Here is a 19,453-nt window from a genome sequence, read left to right as displayed (position 1 = left end):
CACAACTTTTCCTAAATTATCAACACTAGATTAAAAATAGATTCACATCTGTTGCCACTAATGACTATGAGTGCCCTGAGGAATTATCAATCAATACTGATAGACATGAGCTAATGAATCTAATTTATAAACAAATATGCATAATATTCACGTTAGTGCTTCAAGATAATTACCAATGGGAGTATATAGGATCAGAGAAATTTTGCAATGACTGCTCTAAAGGAATATAAGCTGTGTGCCAGCAAGATTTCCACGTCTGGTAGAGAAAACTCGGTATTTGTTATCAGTTAAAACCAAAATTTAAGTTCTGACTCCATCATTTCATAAACTATGTGAGCTTGGGACTACATATAGTTTCTCTGAGCATTAGTTTCCACAAAATCATAAAGATTCCAGTACTTAACTCACAGGTCTATTTGGAGAATTAATTAAATCATTCATGGGAAATACACAGAACAACCCTTAACATACAGCAAGTGTGCCAGAAATACCTGCTTACTCATTTTCACCTTACTTCTGCTGGAAACTAGGGAAGATAAGAGAGTTCAAGATGAAGTTCATTTTCTACTGAACCTACTATAGATCTTCAAGGAAATATGCTTGTGACCAAGAAAACCATTTGTCAACATAGATGGGCTGTTCTTGACTCTAAGAGGAGAGTCAAGTTTGTGTATGTGTTTGAAAGCCACCCTGGGGACCTTCCTGGTGGCTTCCTAACAAATATGCAATAAATGGCTGTACATTGATTTTAGTCCAGTTCCCAAGAGACCATTTTTCCCCTTTGCGTCAGAAGGTATAACACAGCAGTGCTCCAACTGGCAGCAATTAACCCCCATGATGCAACTCAGCTAAAGGTCCCAGAAGTGACTAAGCCCTGGAAACTAGGAAGCCCCCACTGCCTGGCCTTTGGCAGAGGATTTGGCATACTCTTGCCTATTATAAAAGAGGCAGTTGTGGGAGTCAGTTGGCAGAGGAATTGGAGAGTGAGACTCAGTTCTTTTGGTCCCCATTTTACACACCAGGGTATGAAGGATGGTGGAGCCATAAAAGCAACCCTGTTTTATAACTTGCTCAAACTACAATTTAGATCATCTCATTCAAGTCATATCTAGTTAAGAGACTAGTTTGCACCCTCTAGATCCCCATTCTAAACAGAACTTAGGCTCAAGTTGTAATTCCATATCCCCTGCCCTTTCAAAACTGGACCTGGGAGAACTTTCTGGATGCCAGACACTCCATTTTAAGCTTTAAGAAAATGTTTCATGAATGTTTCATTTTAAGCTGGAGACGCAAGGGAAAGCAAATGAGGTTAAAGCCCAGCATATAAAATACATTGTAGAGATTGAAAGAGATTCATTTCATAGACAATCTCCAACAAAAGGTGGAGTGGTGAGGAAAGTCCTGTACTCAGAGGACAAGGAAGCTGCTGTGGCCCACTGATATGGGGGTGACCTCACGGGTGTGCTCACCGCAGTCCATTCCAGACAGGTGACCAACCTGTGAGTCAGGCTTGCCTGGGGAGGAGATAACTGATAGGAAGAATACGCCCATTCCAGTAACCTGACAGCCTTGACCCTTGGCCTCTGAGTGGCTACCCCATTTGGGGACAATACAGTCTTTGTCCTTATAAGCTGCCCACAGGTTGTAAGGAACACATTCCTTCCGGCTACTACCTCCTACCATACGGGGTCCTGCCTATATATTGGGCTTTCTCTGAGCCACCCACTTTCTCCTTTCTCAGGTCAGACTTCCTTGGGTTTCAGATTAATTATTTATGATTTGTGACTCTGTCTTTTTAAGAGAGAACTCCCAGAGCCCAGAGTGGCAATTCTTAAACCTGCAGACAGTGATTATTTCTGGGACTTTTCCATTCTGTCAAATATTCTTTGTTCCCTGAATTTCCAGTATGCTTTTGGAGAGCTTACCTCTTTTTTTTTTTTTTTTTTAATAATTAAAACATAAGGGCCTCCCTGGCAGCGCAAGGGGTTAAGCACAGCACTATGAAGCTATCTGCAGCCTCTACAGCATGAGTTTGAGCCCCAGTGGGCCAGGGAGCTACCCACATGGCACAGCAGACCTCTCCTGTCTCACCTGCTGCTCCTCTCAGCAGTGTATTTCAGTGAGTCTGCCTGTTCTGCTCCCCACTCTGTCTCTGGTGTATCCTCTCACACCCCCTGCACCTCTGGCCCATACCCCAGTTCTTGTATGCATAAAAAAAATAAATCTTAAAAAAAAAAGAATTAAAACATGTACTTCAGAAATAGGCAGCCTAAAATCGAATCTGGCAAACTTTTATATATAACAACCTGTCTGAATGACCAATTTCTCTTTTGCAAATGAAATGCCTACTTTATTGAATTGTCATGTTGATCAAATGGAATAATGTGATTAAAGGGCCTGATATATAGCAGATGTCCAATAAATATTAGTTTCTTTTCCTTCATTTGTTCTACAAGGTACAGAGTCTTCCCCAAATATATCCATTCTTTTCACTGTTTTATTTTTATTTATTTATTTATTTATTTTTTTTTTAATAGAGGCATGCTTTATTTATTTGTTTGCTGGTTTGTTTGTTTGTTTTGTTTATACATGCACTGGGTACAGTCAGAAGTGCGGGAGGGTGAGAGAATTCACCAGAGCCAGAGCGGGGAGCAGAGCAGGCAGAAGGACCGAAGGACACTGCTGAGGGGAGCAGCGGGCGGCAGGAGAGGTCTGCGCGCCATGTGGGACCCTCCTCCTGTGGCCGGGGAGCAGCCGGGGATCAAACCGGCGCCGCAAAGGCCGCGCGCAGTTTCGCAACCCAGCGCTCAACCGCTGCGCCACCGGGGAGGCCCTATATCCATTCTTTTCAAATACAAGCTGTATGTATTTTTAAAATAAGATTTTATATTTTTTGAAACTGAAGATGAAGTATTCAGAAGATAAGAAATTATATAACCTACTACTGACATATTGGTATATATGTCCTCAGAATTTATACATATGCACATATATTTGATTCTAAACATGCTTTTTCATTCAGGTAAATTTACATACAACGACATGCACACTTCTTAATTATTCAATTTGACATCTGTGTGAGCAACATCCCAAAAGCTTCTCATAACTACTCCTATAGATAATCACTATTCAAATTTCTTTTATCATAGGTTAGTTGACCAATTCTTAAATTTCATATTTCAGGGGACTTTGGACAGAGTAGTGAGAAAGGTTTTGCATCAGTCATGGAACAAAATTAACCCTGGACTAAGTACTCTTTTACTCCTGCCTGAGAAAGCTTAAAAGCAAGACTCAAAAGAATTAAACTACTTCAAATTTTAATTTGGCTCAAGCATATTTTTAGTAATACAAAAATACTGAGCAAATCACAGAGTCTGGCATCCAATAAAAGAATTACCAGGCATACAAGAAGTAGGGAAATATGACCCAGAAAGAGGGGAAAAAATCAGTTAGTTGAAAATTTCCCAGAAACAACACAGGTAATAAAATTAGCACACAAGCAAATTAAATGAGCGTAACAATTTCACATACTCAGAAAGCTTTAGGAAAGAATGAACATTCTATGTAGAGATGGTGGGAAATCACAAGTCAAACTTTTAGTGATAAATTTATACAGTATGAATGATGGGATTAATGACAGATTTAATACTGAGAAGAAAAAGCGTAGTAAACTTGGAGTCATAACAATATAAACTATGAAAAATAAAGCATACAGAAAAAAAAAGATTGATAAAATGAGCAGGTTGTCAGTGAACTGTGGGAATACTTGAAGTGCCTGTGTAAACACGAAATTGGTGTCCCCAAAGCACAAGGGATAGAAAAAGCATTTGAAGAATTATTAATGACACACATTGTTCCTAATTTGATTAAAGCTATAAACTCACAACTCCAAGACACAGAAGTCCAACTAACTGCAAGCACATGAAAAAAAATTATACAAAACACATTGTAAGCAAATGGCTTGAAACCAGTAATAAAGGAGAAAACTTATAGGTAACTAGGAAAACAACTTACTTACAGAAGGTAAAACAAAAGAATAACAGTAGCTCTCTTATCAGAAGCAATGCAAGCAAGAAGACAGTGCACAACATCTTTAAAGAAACTAAAGAAAAAAGTCAACCTAGAACCCAATACCTTGTGAAAATATCTTTCCAAAACAAATATCTTTTCAGATATAAAATATTGAAAGATTTTACTAGCAAGAAAACTACACTATTAGAAAAGATAAGTTCTCAACATCAAGAGAAAAAAATTTGTAATTCTGAGTGGTGATGGGAGTTAACCAGACTTATTGTGGTGAACATTTCATGATATGTACAAATGTTGAATCAAAATAAAATAAAATGAAAGCAATTAAAAAGGAAATCACTAAGGACATTTCTCAAGCAGATAAAGATTGGAGTAAACACAATAGAATTAAGAGCTTTCCAAATGGCAATTAGGAGAGGAAACATAAAATATGTTTTATTGTTATTGAAATCCCTTTGAAGGAATATTGTTTATAGCATACATAGGAGCGATGTAACACAGGGCTTTTGCATATGTAGAAATGAAATGTATGACAACAGTAGTTCAGGGGACAGGGAATAGAAGTTTATAGTTTCAATCTATGTAAAGTATCATAATATTCCTTGATGAATGACTGTGGTATGTGAAAAACATATTCTATAAACCTTCAATCAACATTAGAGTAATATAACAAAAGAGATAAATTGGAATAATAAAAAAATATGAATTTAATAGGAAAGAGAGCACAACAAGAGAACAAAAAAAAGATGGAATAAATAGAAAAAAATAACCAGCCAGGTATATTTAAAACCAACCATATACATAATCACATTAAATAGAAATAGTTTACTCAAAATTAAAAGTCAGAAATGCCAGAGTGATAAAAAGAAAGACCAAGCAATATATTAAGAAATGTACTTCAAACATAAACAGGTTAAAATAAAAAATGATATACTAGTCAAAATAAAGCCAGAATGGCCATATTATTATCAAAAAAGTAGATTTTAGAGCAAAGACCATCACCAGGGATAAAGTAGTCATTTAGTAATGATAAAGTGGTGTTTACATCTCTAATAACTGGTTTTCATTTTACTTGGGACAGAAACAGATAAACTGAGAAGAGAAACAAAAAAATCCATAGTTATAGTCAGAGATTTAAATAATTGATAGAAAATGTAGATCAAAAATCAGTGAGCATTGGGTCTCCCTGATGGCCTGTGGGTTAAGTCTCAGCGCTATCACCTCTATAATCTGAGTTGATCCCTGGCCAGGGAGCTAACCCACATAGCACAGTAGACCTCAATCTGCCTGTTCTGCTCCCCACTCTGTCTCTGGTGAATCCTCTCACCCCCCACACCTCTGGCCTAAACCCAGTTCTTCTACGAAAAAATAAAAAAAAATCTTAAAAAAAAAATCAGTGAGTATTTAGAGGATCTATAAGATTTGAATACTATTAGTCAAATCGACTTAACTGAGAGTTTCAGAAAACTATACCCAGTTACAGCTGAATATGCTGTCATAACAATATGACATTTACCAAGATAGACCACGTGTTGTGTTTTAAAACTAATCCCAGTAAGTTCAAAAGGAGTTGAGTTGTAGAAAATCTATTCTATATCCACACGGAATTAAATTAGAAACTAGTATTAGAAAGACAGCTGGAAAATCCCCAAATAGCCCCAAACTTACATTCATATATAACTCATGGGTCATAAATCAAAAAAGAATTGCAAATTATTTTGAACTGAATGAAAATGGAAACACAACACTAAAAATGTGGATTCAAGTGGCTTTAAGGGGACATTTATAGCATAAAAGACCTTAAATTAGAAAAGAAAAAAAAGGCCTCAAATCAAGGAACACAGCTTCCATCTTGAAGAAACTAGAAAAAAGAATTGAATGAACCCCAAAGAAAGTAAAAGAAAAGATGCAGAAAGACCTGAGTAGATCAGGTTTCTATTTCTAGACCAATTAAGTACAACCAAAGGTCAAGGTTCACACAGAGGAGCTATGAATGGTTATCATCCCCTAAGGGTGGCATCTGTAATTTCTAGAAGAGAGTATAGGGGAGGAAAACCCTGTTGGTGGCCATGACTGAGCCACTGATATATCATAGAAAGAGGTTCAAGTGTTATCTAAAATCAGACCTCGGGATATACTTCACAAGTTGTTTATGAACATTAGCTTCAAATATGGATTTCCTGAGGAAATAAAACTTCATTTCATGCTGAAAATATTCATATCAATTATATGATAAAAAAATCTTAAAAATGCAAATAAACTTCATCCCATCTTTCTGGTATTCAATTGCATAGAAAAATCACACTACCAGCAACTAGAACCTTTTCAGACTCTTCATTTGTCTTCATCCAGACATGCAGTATGTGATTCCCCTGACACCGAAGTCTGTGGCCTCCAGCTCTCATTGCTTCATGCTGCTGCAGTGACATCAGTATTCTGGGTTTTCCCAGATGTGAGCCCAGAGGCTCTTAGTACACTTCGTACAAGTTGTTTTTGGATTAGGGAGAGTAACCAGACAGGTTTAGAGGAGGCTTCCCTATAGCCTAAAATAGTGTCCTTACTGCATTGACAATCAAAATTAAATTCAAAGACAGGAAAATGAAACTCAGGACAAAGTCATTCCTTTTGGCTGTTAGATTTTTTTTTTTAGGTGTTTTTATTGTGTATTCCAGGGTAAGGAAGTACATTAAGTCCTTCCTGCTTCATCTCTCATAGGCTATAATATATTCATGCAGTGTCTTTTTTTTTTTTTTTTCCCATCAAAGACTTGCCCAATTCAATCTCATGCCTCTGGGCTTATGCAACTATTGTTGTCTTTGTCTTTTCTGTGTAGTAAGAGTAGACTCATTTGCCAAATTCCAGCACAAATATCTCTTCCTCTATGAAGTCTTGCCCTAGTTTTTCCTTCTGTTGCTACAGTTCTTCCTTTTTAAGTTAACTTGCAGCATTTGGGTTCTTTATTATTTTTCAACAACATTTAAAGAATTGGTTGAACACCTATTTTGTGCCAAAGTATTTGACTGGCTCTTGCATAGGATGCAAGTATACAATGAAAAGGCATATTTCTTGCCAATAAGTCTGTTAATCTCAGGGAGAGAATAAAAAGGAAAATACCATATAAAATGATTAAGAATTACAATGTTTTTGTGGATGTAGGAAAAGGAATAGGTAATTTTCTCTCTACTCCTGATGGTTCTTTTAATGTGAGAAGAGCTGCATTAACTCTCCAGCCTCTTTTTCTGCCCCTCACTTACTCCACTCCAAGGAGTGATAAATTTGACTGGTGACTTTTGAAAGAAGAAATTAGCTTTCTTTATATGGGATTCATGTTCTTTTCTGTTAGCCCCTGCCATAAATCTTACACTGGTAGGCCCGCCAGTGGGGAAGTCTGACTCATTCCATCTGAGTCTGTGCCTTGGAGGATAAGTTATCTATTTTCTGGAGTTCATTAGGTAGCTCCTTTGTCTAATAGCTCACAGGTATAAGCATCTCATCTCACTATTGTGCCAGCTTTCTCAGGAATAAGGCAATATTTTGGTATTCTGTTGCATCTGCTTTTTTGCTTTTTTTGGTCCTTTCAACCCATTTATTTCAGAGTTCAGATAGGCTAAAGTATACAGTGGGAATACTCTGCAACAAACTGTTCTGGGAAAAGTGGATACCCACATGAATAGGATGAAACTGGACCCCTACCTCACACCGTGCACAAAAATCAACTCCAAATGGATTAAAAATTAAAAATAAGATCTGAAATTATAAAAATCCTAGAAGAAAACATAAGGTAAAGGCATCATGATGTTGGTCTTGGCTATGATCTCATGGATATAACACCAAAAGCACAGTGAAGAAAGCAAAATAAACAAACAGCACTACATCAAACTAAAAATCTTCTGAATAGCAAAGGAAACAGCAGAGTGAAAAGAGAACACATGTGAAAGGAGAAAATATTTTCAAACCATGCATCTTATCAGAGGTAAATTTCCAAAATATATACAGGAACTCCTATAACTCAGTAGTAAAAACCCCAAATAACACAATTTAACATTAGGCGAAGGACTTGAATGGACAGTTCTCAAAAGAAGACATACTAACAGCCAATTGGTATAGGAAAAGGTGATTAACATCACTAATCATTAAGGAAATGCAAACTAGAACCACAATAGGATATTACCTCATACCTGTTAGGATGGCTATTATTACAATGACAGGAGATAACAAGTGTTGAGAAATTGAAACCCTTGTACACTTTTGGCAGAAATATAGAATGGTATAACCATTATGGGAAATAGTATGGAGGTCAATAAAAATGTATAATAGGACTATCATATAACCCAGCAATCCTTCTTCTGGGTATATCCAAAAGTATTGAAATCAAAATCTCAAAGAGATACCTGCATTCTTATGTTCCTTGCAACATTAATTGCAAAAGCCAAGATGGAAATAACCTAAATGCCCATCAGTGGACAAATGGATAAAAAATTATCACATACACAGATAATGGAATATTATTCAGCACTATACAAGAAAAAAAGCCTATGGTTAGCAACAATAAAGATGGATCTGAGTGACATATCCTAAATGAACTAAATCATTCACACAAGGACAACACTGCATGTTTCCATTTATATGAGGTATCTCAAATAGTCAAACTTAGAGAAGCACAAGTGGTGGTTGCCACAGGATTGGGGGGGGGAAGGAAAAATGGGACATTATGGTTCAATGGGCATAATGTTACAAATATACAAATTGAATAAGTTCTAGATATCTGTTGTATAGCATACTGCCTATAGATGACAATATGAACATGGTGTTGTGCACTTAAACATTTGCTAGGAGAAAAGATCTCATGCTAAGCATTGTAACTACAAAAAGTAAAAAGCCAAGTGCACAAGAAAAATTTGTTGGTACTGGATATGTTTATTATCTTGATTATGGTGTCAAGGCTGAATGCATATGTCCAACTCATCAAATTGTGTATATTAAAGGCCTGAAGTTTTTTGTGTATCAATCATACTTCAATAAAACTTAAAAGAAATAGAAACTGATATGGTGGAGGTGAGGAGTTTCCATGCCTTTAGGCATGGTTTTGTGCTAGTCCATGTGAGTGGTGATGAGGGACTAGGTTAAGCAATAACAATGAGAAGGGAGCAAAAACAATAGATTGTAAAGAAGTAGATTCTGTAGAATGTGGGGACTGAATGCTTGAGATAAGGGAGCTGGAAGGGTCCTTCCTGGCTTCTAGATTTCAAGTTTAATCATCTGGAAGGATGGAAAAGATGAGATGCCAATGATTAAAACTGTTGTCTTACTACCTAAAATATTGCACAATAATTCATTGATAATTCAACTGCACATTTCCATGACCTCCTGAAAAAGAGGGACTATGACTTTCACTTAAGTATCCAGAAGGTCTTGCACATTGCTTGATGTATGGTAGGCTTAAAATACTTGATTTTTAAAATATTTTGGAAAAACAAATACTTCCATTGAGGGAGGTATTATTCCAAATGCTTTACAAATACAGGTATACCTTACTTTATTGTGCTTCACAGAAAATGTATATTTTATACACAGAAGGTTTGTGGTAATCCTACATCAAGCCAGTCTATAGGTGCTATTTTTCAAACAGCATGTGTTCACTTATTTCCATCACATCAAATTAAGGTGTATACATGGTATTCTTTACATAATACTACCGCACACTTAACACAGTGCAAATAACTTTTATATGTGTCGGGAATCCTAAATATTCTTGTTACTTGCTTTACTGTGATATGTGCTTTAGTGCAGTGGTCTGGAATTGAACCCCCAATATCTCTGAAGCATGCCAGTATTATTTCCCAACCTCACAGGATAAGTATTATTTCCCTCACTTTACAATTTAGGAAACTGAGGCACAGAAAGATTCCCCTCACTTGCTTAATGTGATAAGTCACCAATCTGGGTTTTAAGCACAGGCAGTTTGGTTTCAGAAACGTTGCATCTAACCATTCTGCTACCCCAAATAACTGTATGAAGCTCTTGGAGCATGCCAAGGTAAAACTTCGAAAGTGACTTTCATCCACTTTCCACTGAACAGTATCTTCAAAACTCAGCTCAGAAGTCTTCTGACATCCAGCATTACCCTGACCCCAAGGTTGGGTTCACTACCCCTCTAACATGCTTCCACAGTGACCAACACCGACCTCTGTCTCTGGACAGATCCTACCCTCTTGTTACTTACTTCTTTGTCTTGCTCTGTGGTGTGAGTTCCCTGATAGCAAAAGATTGTGTCTAATACCTGTCTGTGTTCAGAGACCTAGAATTCATTGATTTTGGCTAGACCTAGGGAAAAAAATGATCCAACAAGATAGAGACTCTTGGGGGCAGGGTGCCAGGAAGACCCTGGAAAGATGGAGTAGCAGTTGGTGGGGAGGGGAGGTGAAATGCAGGTAGAGCAAGAGACTGCACAAAGAGACTAAGCCCTTCTAATCTTGCAGAGAGAGGGGGTCAAGGTAGAGAATTCCCTGCCAGCGAAGGCTCCAAACATCTGTTTCTCATCTTACTATCCACTTATGATTTTCTCCCTCTTCCTCCCTCTGACTCTTGGGGTTGGCTGCAGCCGGAAAGCCCATGTGGAAGTAAAGTTCTCGGTAAATCACCGAAAAGGCTCCAGGGCTTTAGGGCTCATTTTTCACTGAAAAGAGCCAAATCCATCAGAGGCTGGTGAGGAATAGTAAGGAAAGCCTGGTCTAGGGTATCTCTGGTCCTGTTTCTCCTCTATGCAATCAGAAGGCAGTGTGGAATGCGGGTGGTGTGTGTGTGTGTGTGTGTTCTTGAACTTGTGTTCATGAGTCCAGGTGATGTCTCACAACTTTCCTTGCAGCTCTCCACAGGAGTCAGATCATCAAAGTATCTCAGTGACTGAGCTTTGACTGTCCCCTTCTTACTTGCCTGTCCTTCCTGCTAAGGACATGGGTGTCCTTCCATGAGAAAGTGGCTGCAGGGGCCAGGTCTTTGCCAAGGCTTTGCTCTGTGCTTGCCGCCCACAGACTTCACTGGAAAGAAAACAGGGAGGGAGAGAATGCCCAAATGTCTTGGGAGTAGTGGCCAAATTGGACCAGAGCTAGAGAGAGCAGACTGTGAGAGCACAAAAATTAAGTAATAGTTGAAATATCATCTTCTGGAATCTCCAAGGGCTGGTGGTAAAACTTATTTTCTCTATGACAGGGTTGCCTTCATATTTAAGCAACTTTCTACTTAATTATTTCACATTGCCATTTGGGGAGAGCGAGGTTGGGGTGCAAGTTTCCACAGGCTAGGAAAATCACAGATGAGCCTGTTAGGGCAGCTGAGTTCCAGGCTGATAGCTCTAAAACTATGGGCAGCTTATTAGTCTCCAAGTTTTTACTTTGTTGGCCTTTGAAATTCAAGTGATGCTGATTAAGAATAAATCAATTTTGTTGTAAGGAATGGTGTTAATAATTCCCTATTATGAACTCCATTGTTTTGGGAAGGGTGGTGGTGGGGGGTTTATTAGAACTTCAGACATTGTGGTTCTTTCTGGAAGCTCTGAAATGATCTAGAATAGGCTTTTGTGAATAAGGCTGGGTTCAGGGTATTATCTGTGGTCTCTCCTACTTCTGAGATTCTTAAAGTTCTAGAGTGATAGTAGAACAAATTCTCACTCAAGGAGTATTTCTTTTAACGGATTGGCTCACTTTAACAGACAAAATTTGAGACTCACATGTTATAAAAAAGGATTTCTGTACCACATCCAAGTGTGAAGAAATGCCTGGGAAACACAGTCTCCAAAAAATGTTGATGATTTATGAGAATAACAGATGAGATTATTTGAAATTGAGACCATTCCTGACGACCTAGGACTCGAGGTTCCCATTGCACAGCGCCTTTCCAATTTATTTTTCAGGATTCCAAGAAAGAACCTCTAATTTTTCACAATGCTTTCTACAGATTTCCATTTAACCCTCAGAATACATTTTTCAATTTTTTCACTGGGTGGGAAAGGTAATAGACTGGCTGAATTATACTAAGAGGAAAGTGATTAATACAAGAACCTGAGGGTTATGGGAGGGTGTTCGCACTGAACTGAACCCCACTCAATCTTAAACAAGGGCGTAGTGTCCCGGTATTGGGGGCCTAGATTCTTCTGGGGGGTGGTGCTCCCCACAGCCTTGTTTTACTAAAGCTCTGCCATTGGGACAATTTCCCATACTTGCCCCTACCTCCAACTTTCCTTAGAATGAGTTCTCTCCCAGAGACTCCACAGGGATAATAAAAATAAAATTTTTGGATGACCCTAACTATGAATGCAACAGAAATACACAAACATGTTTGAATCTAGCAGCCTAGATTGGCTAATAATAGTAGCAACAGTAACAGCACCCCACTATTGGTTGAGTGCTAATCACCCTGCATAAATTATGTCATCTAATTGTCACAACAATACTAACAGGAAAGTGCTCTTATTACCTCCATCTGCATATGAGAAAACTGAAGCATGGGGAGAGAGCTTAAATCATCTGCCCAAATTCACACACCTAATTAAGTGGCTGAGCCTATTTGTACCCAGGGTGACTAGCTGCAGTTTGAGTACTTATTCCCTGCTCCCCAAAAGGTTTGGTGTCTCTCTCAAAACCGAGAGGTCTGAGATGTAAGTCAACATTTAGCCCAGAACCTCTGTGGAGTTATCACTTGACAAAATCTTCCACCCTAATTATTGTAGAAATACAGTGGACACTTGCAGTCTTCAAACAGCATGTCTCCGGGAGTCAGAGGCTTAGCCTTCTTCTATGTAACACTCCCAGGAGAAAGAACGGCTGGTAAAGTTTGTCATTCAAGCTTCTTCAAGAACATACCAAATATGAGAAGACAATAGGTGATTCTACCCATCCCACTACCCCCTCCCCCTTTGATATGATGAGAAGAGAGACAGAAAACAGAGATAAGTGTCTCCAGATCTGGGTCACCCATTGAGAACATCCTAGGATCAACCAGCTCAGCCAGTGGGAACTGGATCCTTCTAAGACATCCTAGAGCCCAGTGAGGGCAACTCATGGGGGCCACGCCCACGCGCTACCTGTACTATCCCTATTACCAACACATCCCACACTTTGGAGAAGGGACAGTCCCCTTTTGTCAGTCTCACAGAGTCCATTGTCTTAGAGCCTCCCACTTCCTTTCACCACAGTGCTCCACACTTGGATGGGGAACCCCCTGTTGAAGTTTTGGAGGGAAAAGTAGGCAGCAGGTGGGAGAGTGAGTTCCTAACTCTCTTACTGCAGCTGTGACCTTTAGGTAAAGTCTGATTCTTGGGGCCCTCAGAGCCCATAGTAGGCTCTCCCAGGCATGTTATTTGCATATCTTCCAATTGCCGTAAGCAGAGCAAGGGCTAGAGGACAAGGTCTGTGGCTGGGAGAATGCAGAGTGGGGACCACGTCTGTGCCTCAGATGATGAATGCAGGGAGATGCTTCAATAGAGATGACCGCAATCTGAAATGGCCCTTCTTAGAGGCTGAGGGAACCCGGCTTTGAAGGTGCCTGAGGGTTCTCCCAACACTGCCTGCCGCAGGGTTGGGGATCCCTACTCCCCTCGTTCTCCATGGGACTCTTGAACAGGATGGGTAGAATTTTTTTCCTGGCATGAGACATGATGTGAAATGAAGGAATTTCATACAGGTGGTTGAAAGAAACTCTGCTTGGAATTTGAAAGCTTAGTTTCAAGTCTAGCGAGTTGCCAAGTTTCCTCAAGCCCTATCTATAAGCAAAAGGAATACCAGCCATTTTGTGGGTTAGCTGTCACTCAAATTCCTCCTCAAATGAAGTGAGAAAGTCAAAAATGTTCTGTCAATCCTAATGGACCATTCTCCTATAAGAGGAGAGTGATTATTGCTATAGTAGTAATATAGAATTTTGTTACTAACTATACAAGGCAGTCTATTAGCTAATGATACCTGTGTTCATTATCAGTTACTAATAGAAGCAATTAATATCTGGCCAAGAGACACTGCATTAAGTATGTTTATTTAACTTAATAAAACCAATATTTATTGAGTACCCACTATGTGCCAGGAGGCACTGTTCTATGAAGTGGCAATTCAGTTGAAAACAAGTTCTTTCTTGGGATTTGCTTTCTTTTGGGTGAGACACACAATTGACAATTACATGAAGGGAATGAAAACAATACACACGAGTGGCCACTCTCATATAAATGACGCAGGACATGGAACCATCTCTTCAGTGGAAGCACGATGGTTTTATGTGGATGGTGGTCTTTGGAGCTTGTGATGTCTGTGCTGAGCTTTGGGGAGGTGAAAAGCCACTCACATGAAGGGGGTGGTGCACCTGATGGGAAGAAGGGCAAGTGAATGTCCCATGCAACAGCAAACTTGAAGACCATCAAGAAGGTGACTGTGCAGATTCAGGAGAGGTCTTGGTCTTGGGCGCCACAGCAAGACTCTTTCCATGGAAGCCACTGGAAGTTTCTGAAGGGAAGGAGTGTGATCAAATTCATATTTGAACAATAGCTGTTATTTGATATGAATTAGAATGAGGCAAGGTGGCACAGCAGACCTCTCCTGACTCAGAGATCCTGAGTGACTTTTGTGAGGTTCTATCCTTAGTAAATGTTAATAAAAGGTGAAAGATTTATGTGATCAGAAGAGAAAACAGGATATCTTTGTGCTAGAACCAGAAATTGTACCCCAGGCTGCTCTGTGTTCTTAAACCTTCAGGGTATTGTTTCCCTCCTGTAAAGCCTCTGGAAATTACTGCCAACCATGCGGTTAATTGTGGCTGCGCAGTGGATGGAGGGAGTGGATGAGATGGGAGAAGAGTCCTGTTTGGGTGGGGTCAGGCTGGTGGTGGGAGAGGCCAGGCAGCTGTTATTCACATCAGGGTCCAGATGGCGGTCTCATGGCAGGAGGAGGCCCTGCTCCAACCTCCCGTGGGTTTTCCTGTCTCCGTCACAGGGTCTCCATTCCCACCACAGCATGACCCAGCCACTCTGTTTGTCTTTGTACCCAGAGTGCTCCACTGAGGCCTGTGGTCACAGAATGGCTTCCCTCCATGCTTGGCCTCAGGTTGCAAGCCATAGGGTGAAGATCGGACAGTTCTGTTTTGCCATAACAGCTGCCTCCATGGCAACAGCATGTGATATCACTGGAACAGCGATTTGTAGGACTTATGAGCTGGAAGGAGGGAGAGAGGCTGCAGAGAGCGGGAGCAAGACCCAACAAGCAGGGACCTGGCCAGTGCCCCAAGGTGTTAGCCACACATGCCCTTTCTGTGGTCCTTGTCATGTCCTGGCTTTTGATTCAGGCTTAGCAAATCCAGATGTTCCTTAATAGCAGAGGCATACTTGACCTAGTCATAAATGTCTCTTCATTTTTCAGCCAGTCTGACAAATATTTGTCATAACCTCAGTCCGTGAGTCCCAGGACACTTTCAGGCTGGAGGGGGTTAATGAGAAACAACCCTTACAGCTAGCTACCCCTCAGCCATGCCCAGGCCAGCAGCATTGCTGTCCAATGGACCTCATAAGACATCCGAGCAGTCTTTTCTTAGAAACAGGAAATTGTCTTCAGCCAAGTACAAATGAACTGAAGCACCCAGAGACCTGAGGATCGCTCCAAACACAGAGGCCTGGAGGCAGACAGGGAGGGCTGAACTCCTGGCAGGGTCTCCCCGACTCACTTGCTCATGAATGGGATTGATCTCAGCTGTGTTCCCAGCCTTTATTGCGTGCACTCAGACCATTGTGTCAGTGCTCGGAACACATTCATTGAAATATTTGCAGCAAAATCTTTTTCAATTCTAGGGGTGTGTGTGTGTGTGTGTGTGTAGTATGATACTATTACCTCTGCTGTTTTTCATAACTGCATGACCTTGGATTCACTAATCACTAGCGTGACTTGCAGCTGAGGCAGGCACTTAATAGAGGAGAATGGAATAAAATAAAGATTATGTTTCTAAGTGCAGCAGCAGCAGCACTAACGGGAGTGCTATGTAAAGGTGGACATTTGTTGTGTCTTATTTGCCGAGCTGTTTCACATGTCTGTAAACTATCATTTCAAAGGATAAATCAATATTTCTGTGCTCTTTGAGGACCAGGAATCTATCTCTAAGTTCTCCGTGGCAACCCCAGCAACCTAATTTCATGCCTGAAATTAGTTCTTGATTCATCAAGGCCTTAGTAAGCCGGCACTGGAGTAGGGGGTGTTATTTGCCAGAGAATGAATGAAGAAAAATAGGACAGGGAGAGTTGGTGTTGTGGTGGAAAAGAATTTTCTCTTAGTGATGGTGGTGGATGTTTAGGGAAGGTATGTAAGACTTAGAAGAATAAGCATTAAATCCTGACTTTGATACCAGATAGCTGTGTGACCTCAGAGAAATGGTTCAGTGTCTCTGAGTCTCCATTCTCCATCTCTAAACAAGACTTTTAATACCTACAAGTATTATTATTATAATAACTTGGGATAAAAATATTCAAGGGTAGGAGAGAATGTAATAGTGTCTAGCACACAGTAGGGCCTCATACACCTTTAATAAGTTGGCATTTCAGCTGGTTTGGTTCTGTAGCTCAGTCTTGTTTACATGGACCATGTAATTTATTTTCCCATTTTTGGAGCTCACCATATATTTTCACAATCCATTAGCTTACCTCCTAAATTTCTTTCCTATAGGTTCAAAGCCAGAAAGCCTCCTCTTGTCCTGGGTGTGTTGCTTCTCTGAGGGGGGGCCACTTGACCTGAGTGTGTCCACCGTTCCCTCTAGGTTATGGCAATCATCAATGCAACTGAGTAAGCATGTCATAAAAACCTCAGAGGGCCTCCTCATGTATTTCTGGAACTGTGGGGTATCAACCACAGATGGGACTTTTGAGGTGTTTTTATCTAAAATCAGGCTTGGGATCAGCAATAGTGACTGTGCAGGGCCCGCCCTTCCTTTATGCACAACTGTGCTGAGAACAGAGCCTGGCTATGGCTGAGCCTCCTCCTGCTCTCTCCCCATGCCTGCCTGCCACCACCTACACAGCGTGCCCCTGAGGACTCTTCTGGAGGCAGCTGCCCTCCCCCACCGATGGCACTTGGGCTTTCCGATGAGCCTGCCAGCTGAGGGAGTGGTTTCTGTGGTAGGGCCCACCACAGCTCATTTTCCATTAGGGTCACCAGGCAACCATCAGAAAGCGACAACTCCTGACGCAAACTCTGCTTCGCCCAGGGCAAGCCCTGGAGACCTGATGAAGCCTGGGCTAGCTCTAGGGCTGGATGTGTCAAAGGTGTGTGGCTTTTGGGGGTGGCCTGGAGTGCCCTATCCAGTGCTGGTGAAGCTGTGGGGGAGGTGGTGGGTGGTGTTGCCATCATCAGGTAGAGACAGTGAGGTTGAAAATCAGAAAACCTTGACCCCAAATGAAGCAATCTCTTTGGTCTCTTCTGGCTGGAGCATTTTTTCAATTAGGGTGTCATCTAGGAAATTGCTGTGTGTCTTAAAAAGATGATGCCGACATCTCATTTTAATAAAACAATTGACAATGCTCAAAGCAGATTTATTTCCATAATTGGATTTATCCTCCAACTGACTGAAGGATATAGGATATTGACTCCATTTTAGAAGAGGAGAAAATGAGGCTCAGAGAGTGGTTCTTCAGTCCAGTGTCATCAGTGAGTGGTTTATTGGCAGCCTCTTTGTGCTCTTCCCATATCACATGGTGGTGTTCATCTGTCATCTTTCCTGGACTCTGCTTTCCCTTGAAACATGAGCTAATTAATCAAATCATTTACTTATTCATTTAACAACACCTTTGCAATGCCAATCACACACCAGGTATTAGCAAAGAGGCAAAGAAAACACTCAACACCCTGTCTTTGTGGCCCTTGAATTCCAAGAGGAGAGAGGTAAATACGCGTGAAAGTGGGGTTCACAGCACTGCAGAAAGTATAGCAGAATTGAAGGTTGGGGAGAGTCGGTGTGGACTTGTGTTGGGGACAGAGGAGAGCCTCGGTTTTATACAGAGGATCACAGACAGCCTTCTAATGAGCTGCCATTTAATGGGATCCGAAAAGAAGTTGAGGGAGCAAATCCTCAATGTGGTTCTGGGGCAGGCACTGGATGGCATGGGGAGTTCACCTCTGCACCCTGCTCTCCATTGCAATATCGATATCCCAGTGAAAGAGGAGACTCCCTCAGGAAGTAGCTGGTCCAAGTCTTGCAGCTATATGTAGAGGGGAGATTGTGCAGACCAGATCTGGCTCCAAATTTCTGCTGATGACCACGGCCCATGTAGGACACATCAACAAAGCTCATGCTGGCATAATAAAAACAGTAGACTTTTTTTTTTTTTTTAATGATTTACTTATTTATACAAGCACTGGGTACAGTCTGAAGCGCGGGAGGGTGAGAGGATTCACTAGAGCCAGAGCAGGGAACAGAACAGGCAGACTGATGAAATACACTGCTGAGGGGAGCAGCGGGCGGCAGGAGAGGTCTGTGCGCCATGTGGGACCCTCTCTGGTGGCCGGTGATTGAACCGGCGCTGCAGAGGCTGCGGGGAGTTCGCAGCCCAGTGCTCAACTGCTGCGCCACCAGGGGAGGCCCAACATAGACTTTTTGTTATTTGACTTCCATTTTATTTCCTGTTTATATTTCATATCAGGCAAAGGAACCAGAGTCCAGAAATTATAGTTAACCTCACGTGCTGTAGTGAGAGACTGGGGTAATGACGATAACTCTTCTTCCTATATTGTCACACGCCAGGCACTAGGCCAAATACTTTATTTGTGGTGTCTCATTAAATTTTCACAAAATCCTATGTATATTTTTATCTTCATTATACAGATGATGAGCTTGAATTGAGTAGCCAAACTGCTTCTTCACACACCATGAGCTGAGCTTTTGTGTCTTAAGGAATGGGGGAAGAAAATTATATGTGGCAAGAGCTGATGGAGGGGATGCATGAGGGCTAAAAGCAGAGGAGTTTCGGGGTCAGTTTTGTTGGGATCCCATATTTATTCCCTTAATGGAATAAATTGGGATTGGTGCTAAGTGAAATTTTTTCTCCAAATTTACACTATGGAATCATAACAAGCAATCTATTAACTCACTAAGAAAACATGGGGGAAACTTCTGACATACTTAACATACTTAACACTTTTCTTATTAAAATACAAGCTCATTGGCAAAACAAGAACATGCAGAAAAGAGTGCATAAAATTAAAAGAATTTTTAATCTTGCACTCAGACAATCTCCATGACCATTCTGATACCTCAGTGTTTTGTCTTTTAGGCCTCCTTAAAATAACTAATTAAATTAGAAGAGCTCTTTACCTATAATGATGCCAGATCACCTACCTTGTGAAATGAGCTCAAGCTCAGTCCCCAACTCCTCTTACAGCTCTGGTCCCCTCTGCTTATCACCTTTGAGTTG

This window comes from Talpa europaea (genome assembly GCF_964194135.1).
Source record: "Talpa europaea genome assembly, chromosome: 12".
Lineage (NCBI taxonomy): Eukaryota > Metazoa > Chordata > Mammalia > Eulipotyphla > Talpidae > Talpa > Talpa europaea.
This window is presented reverse-complemented; position numbering follows the sequence as displayed.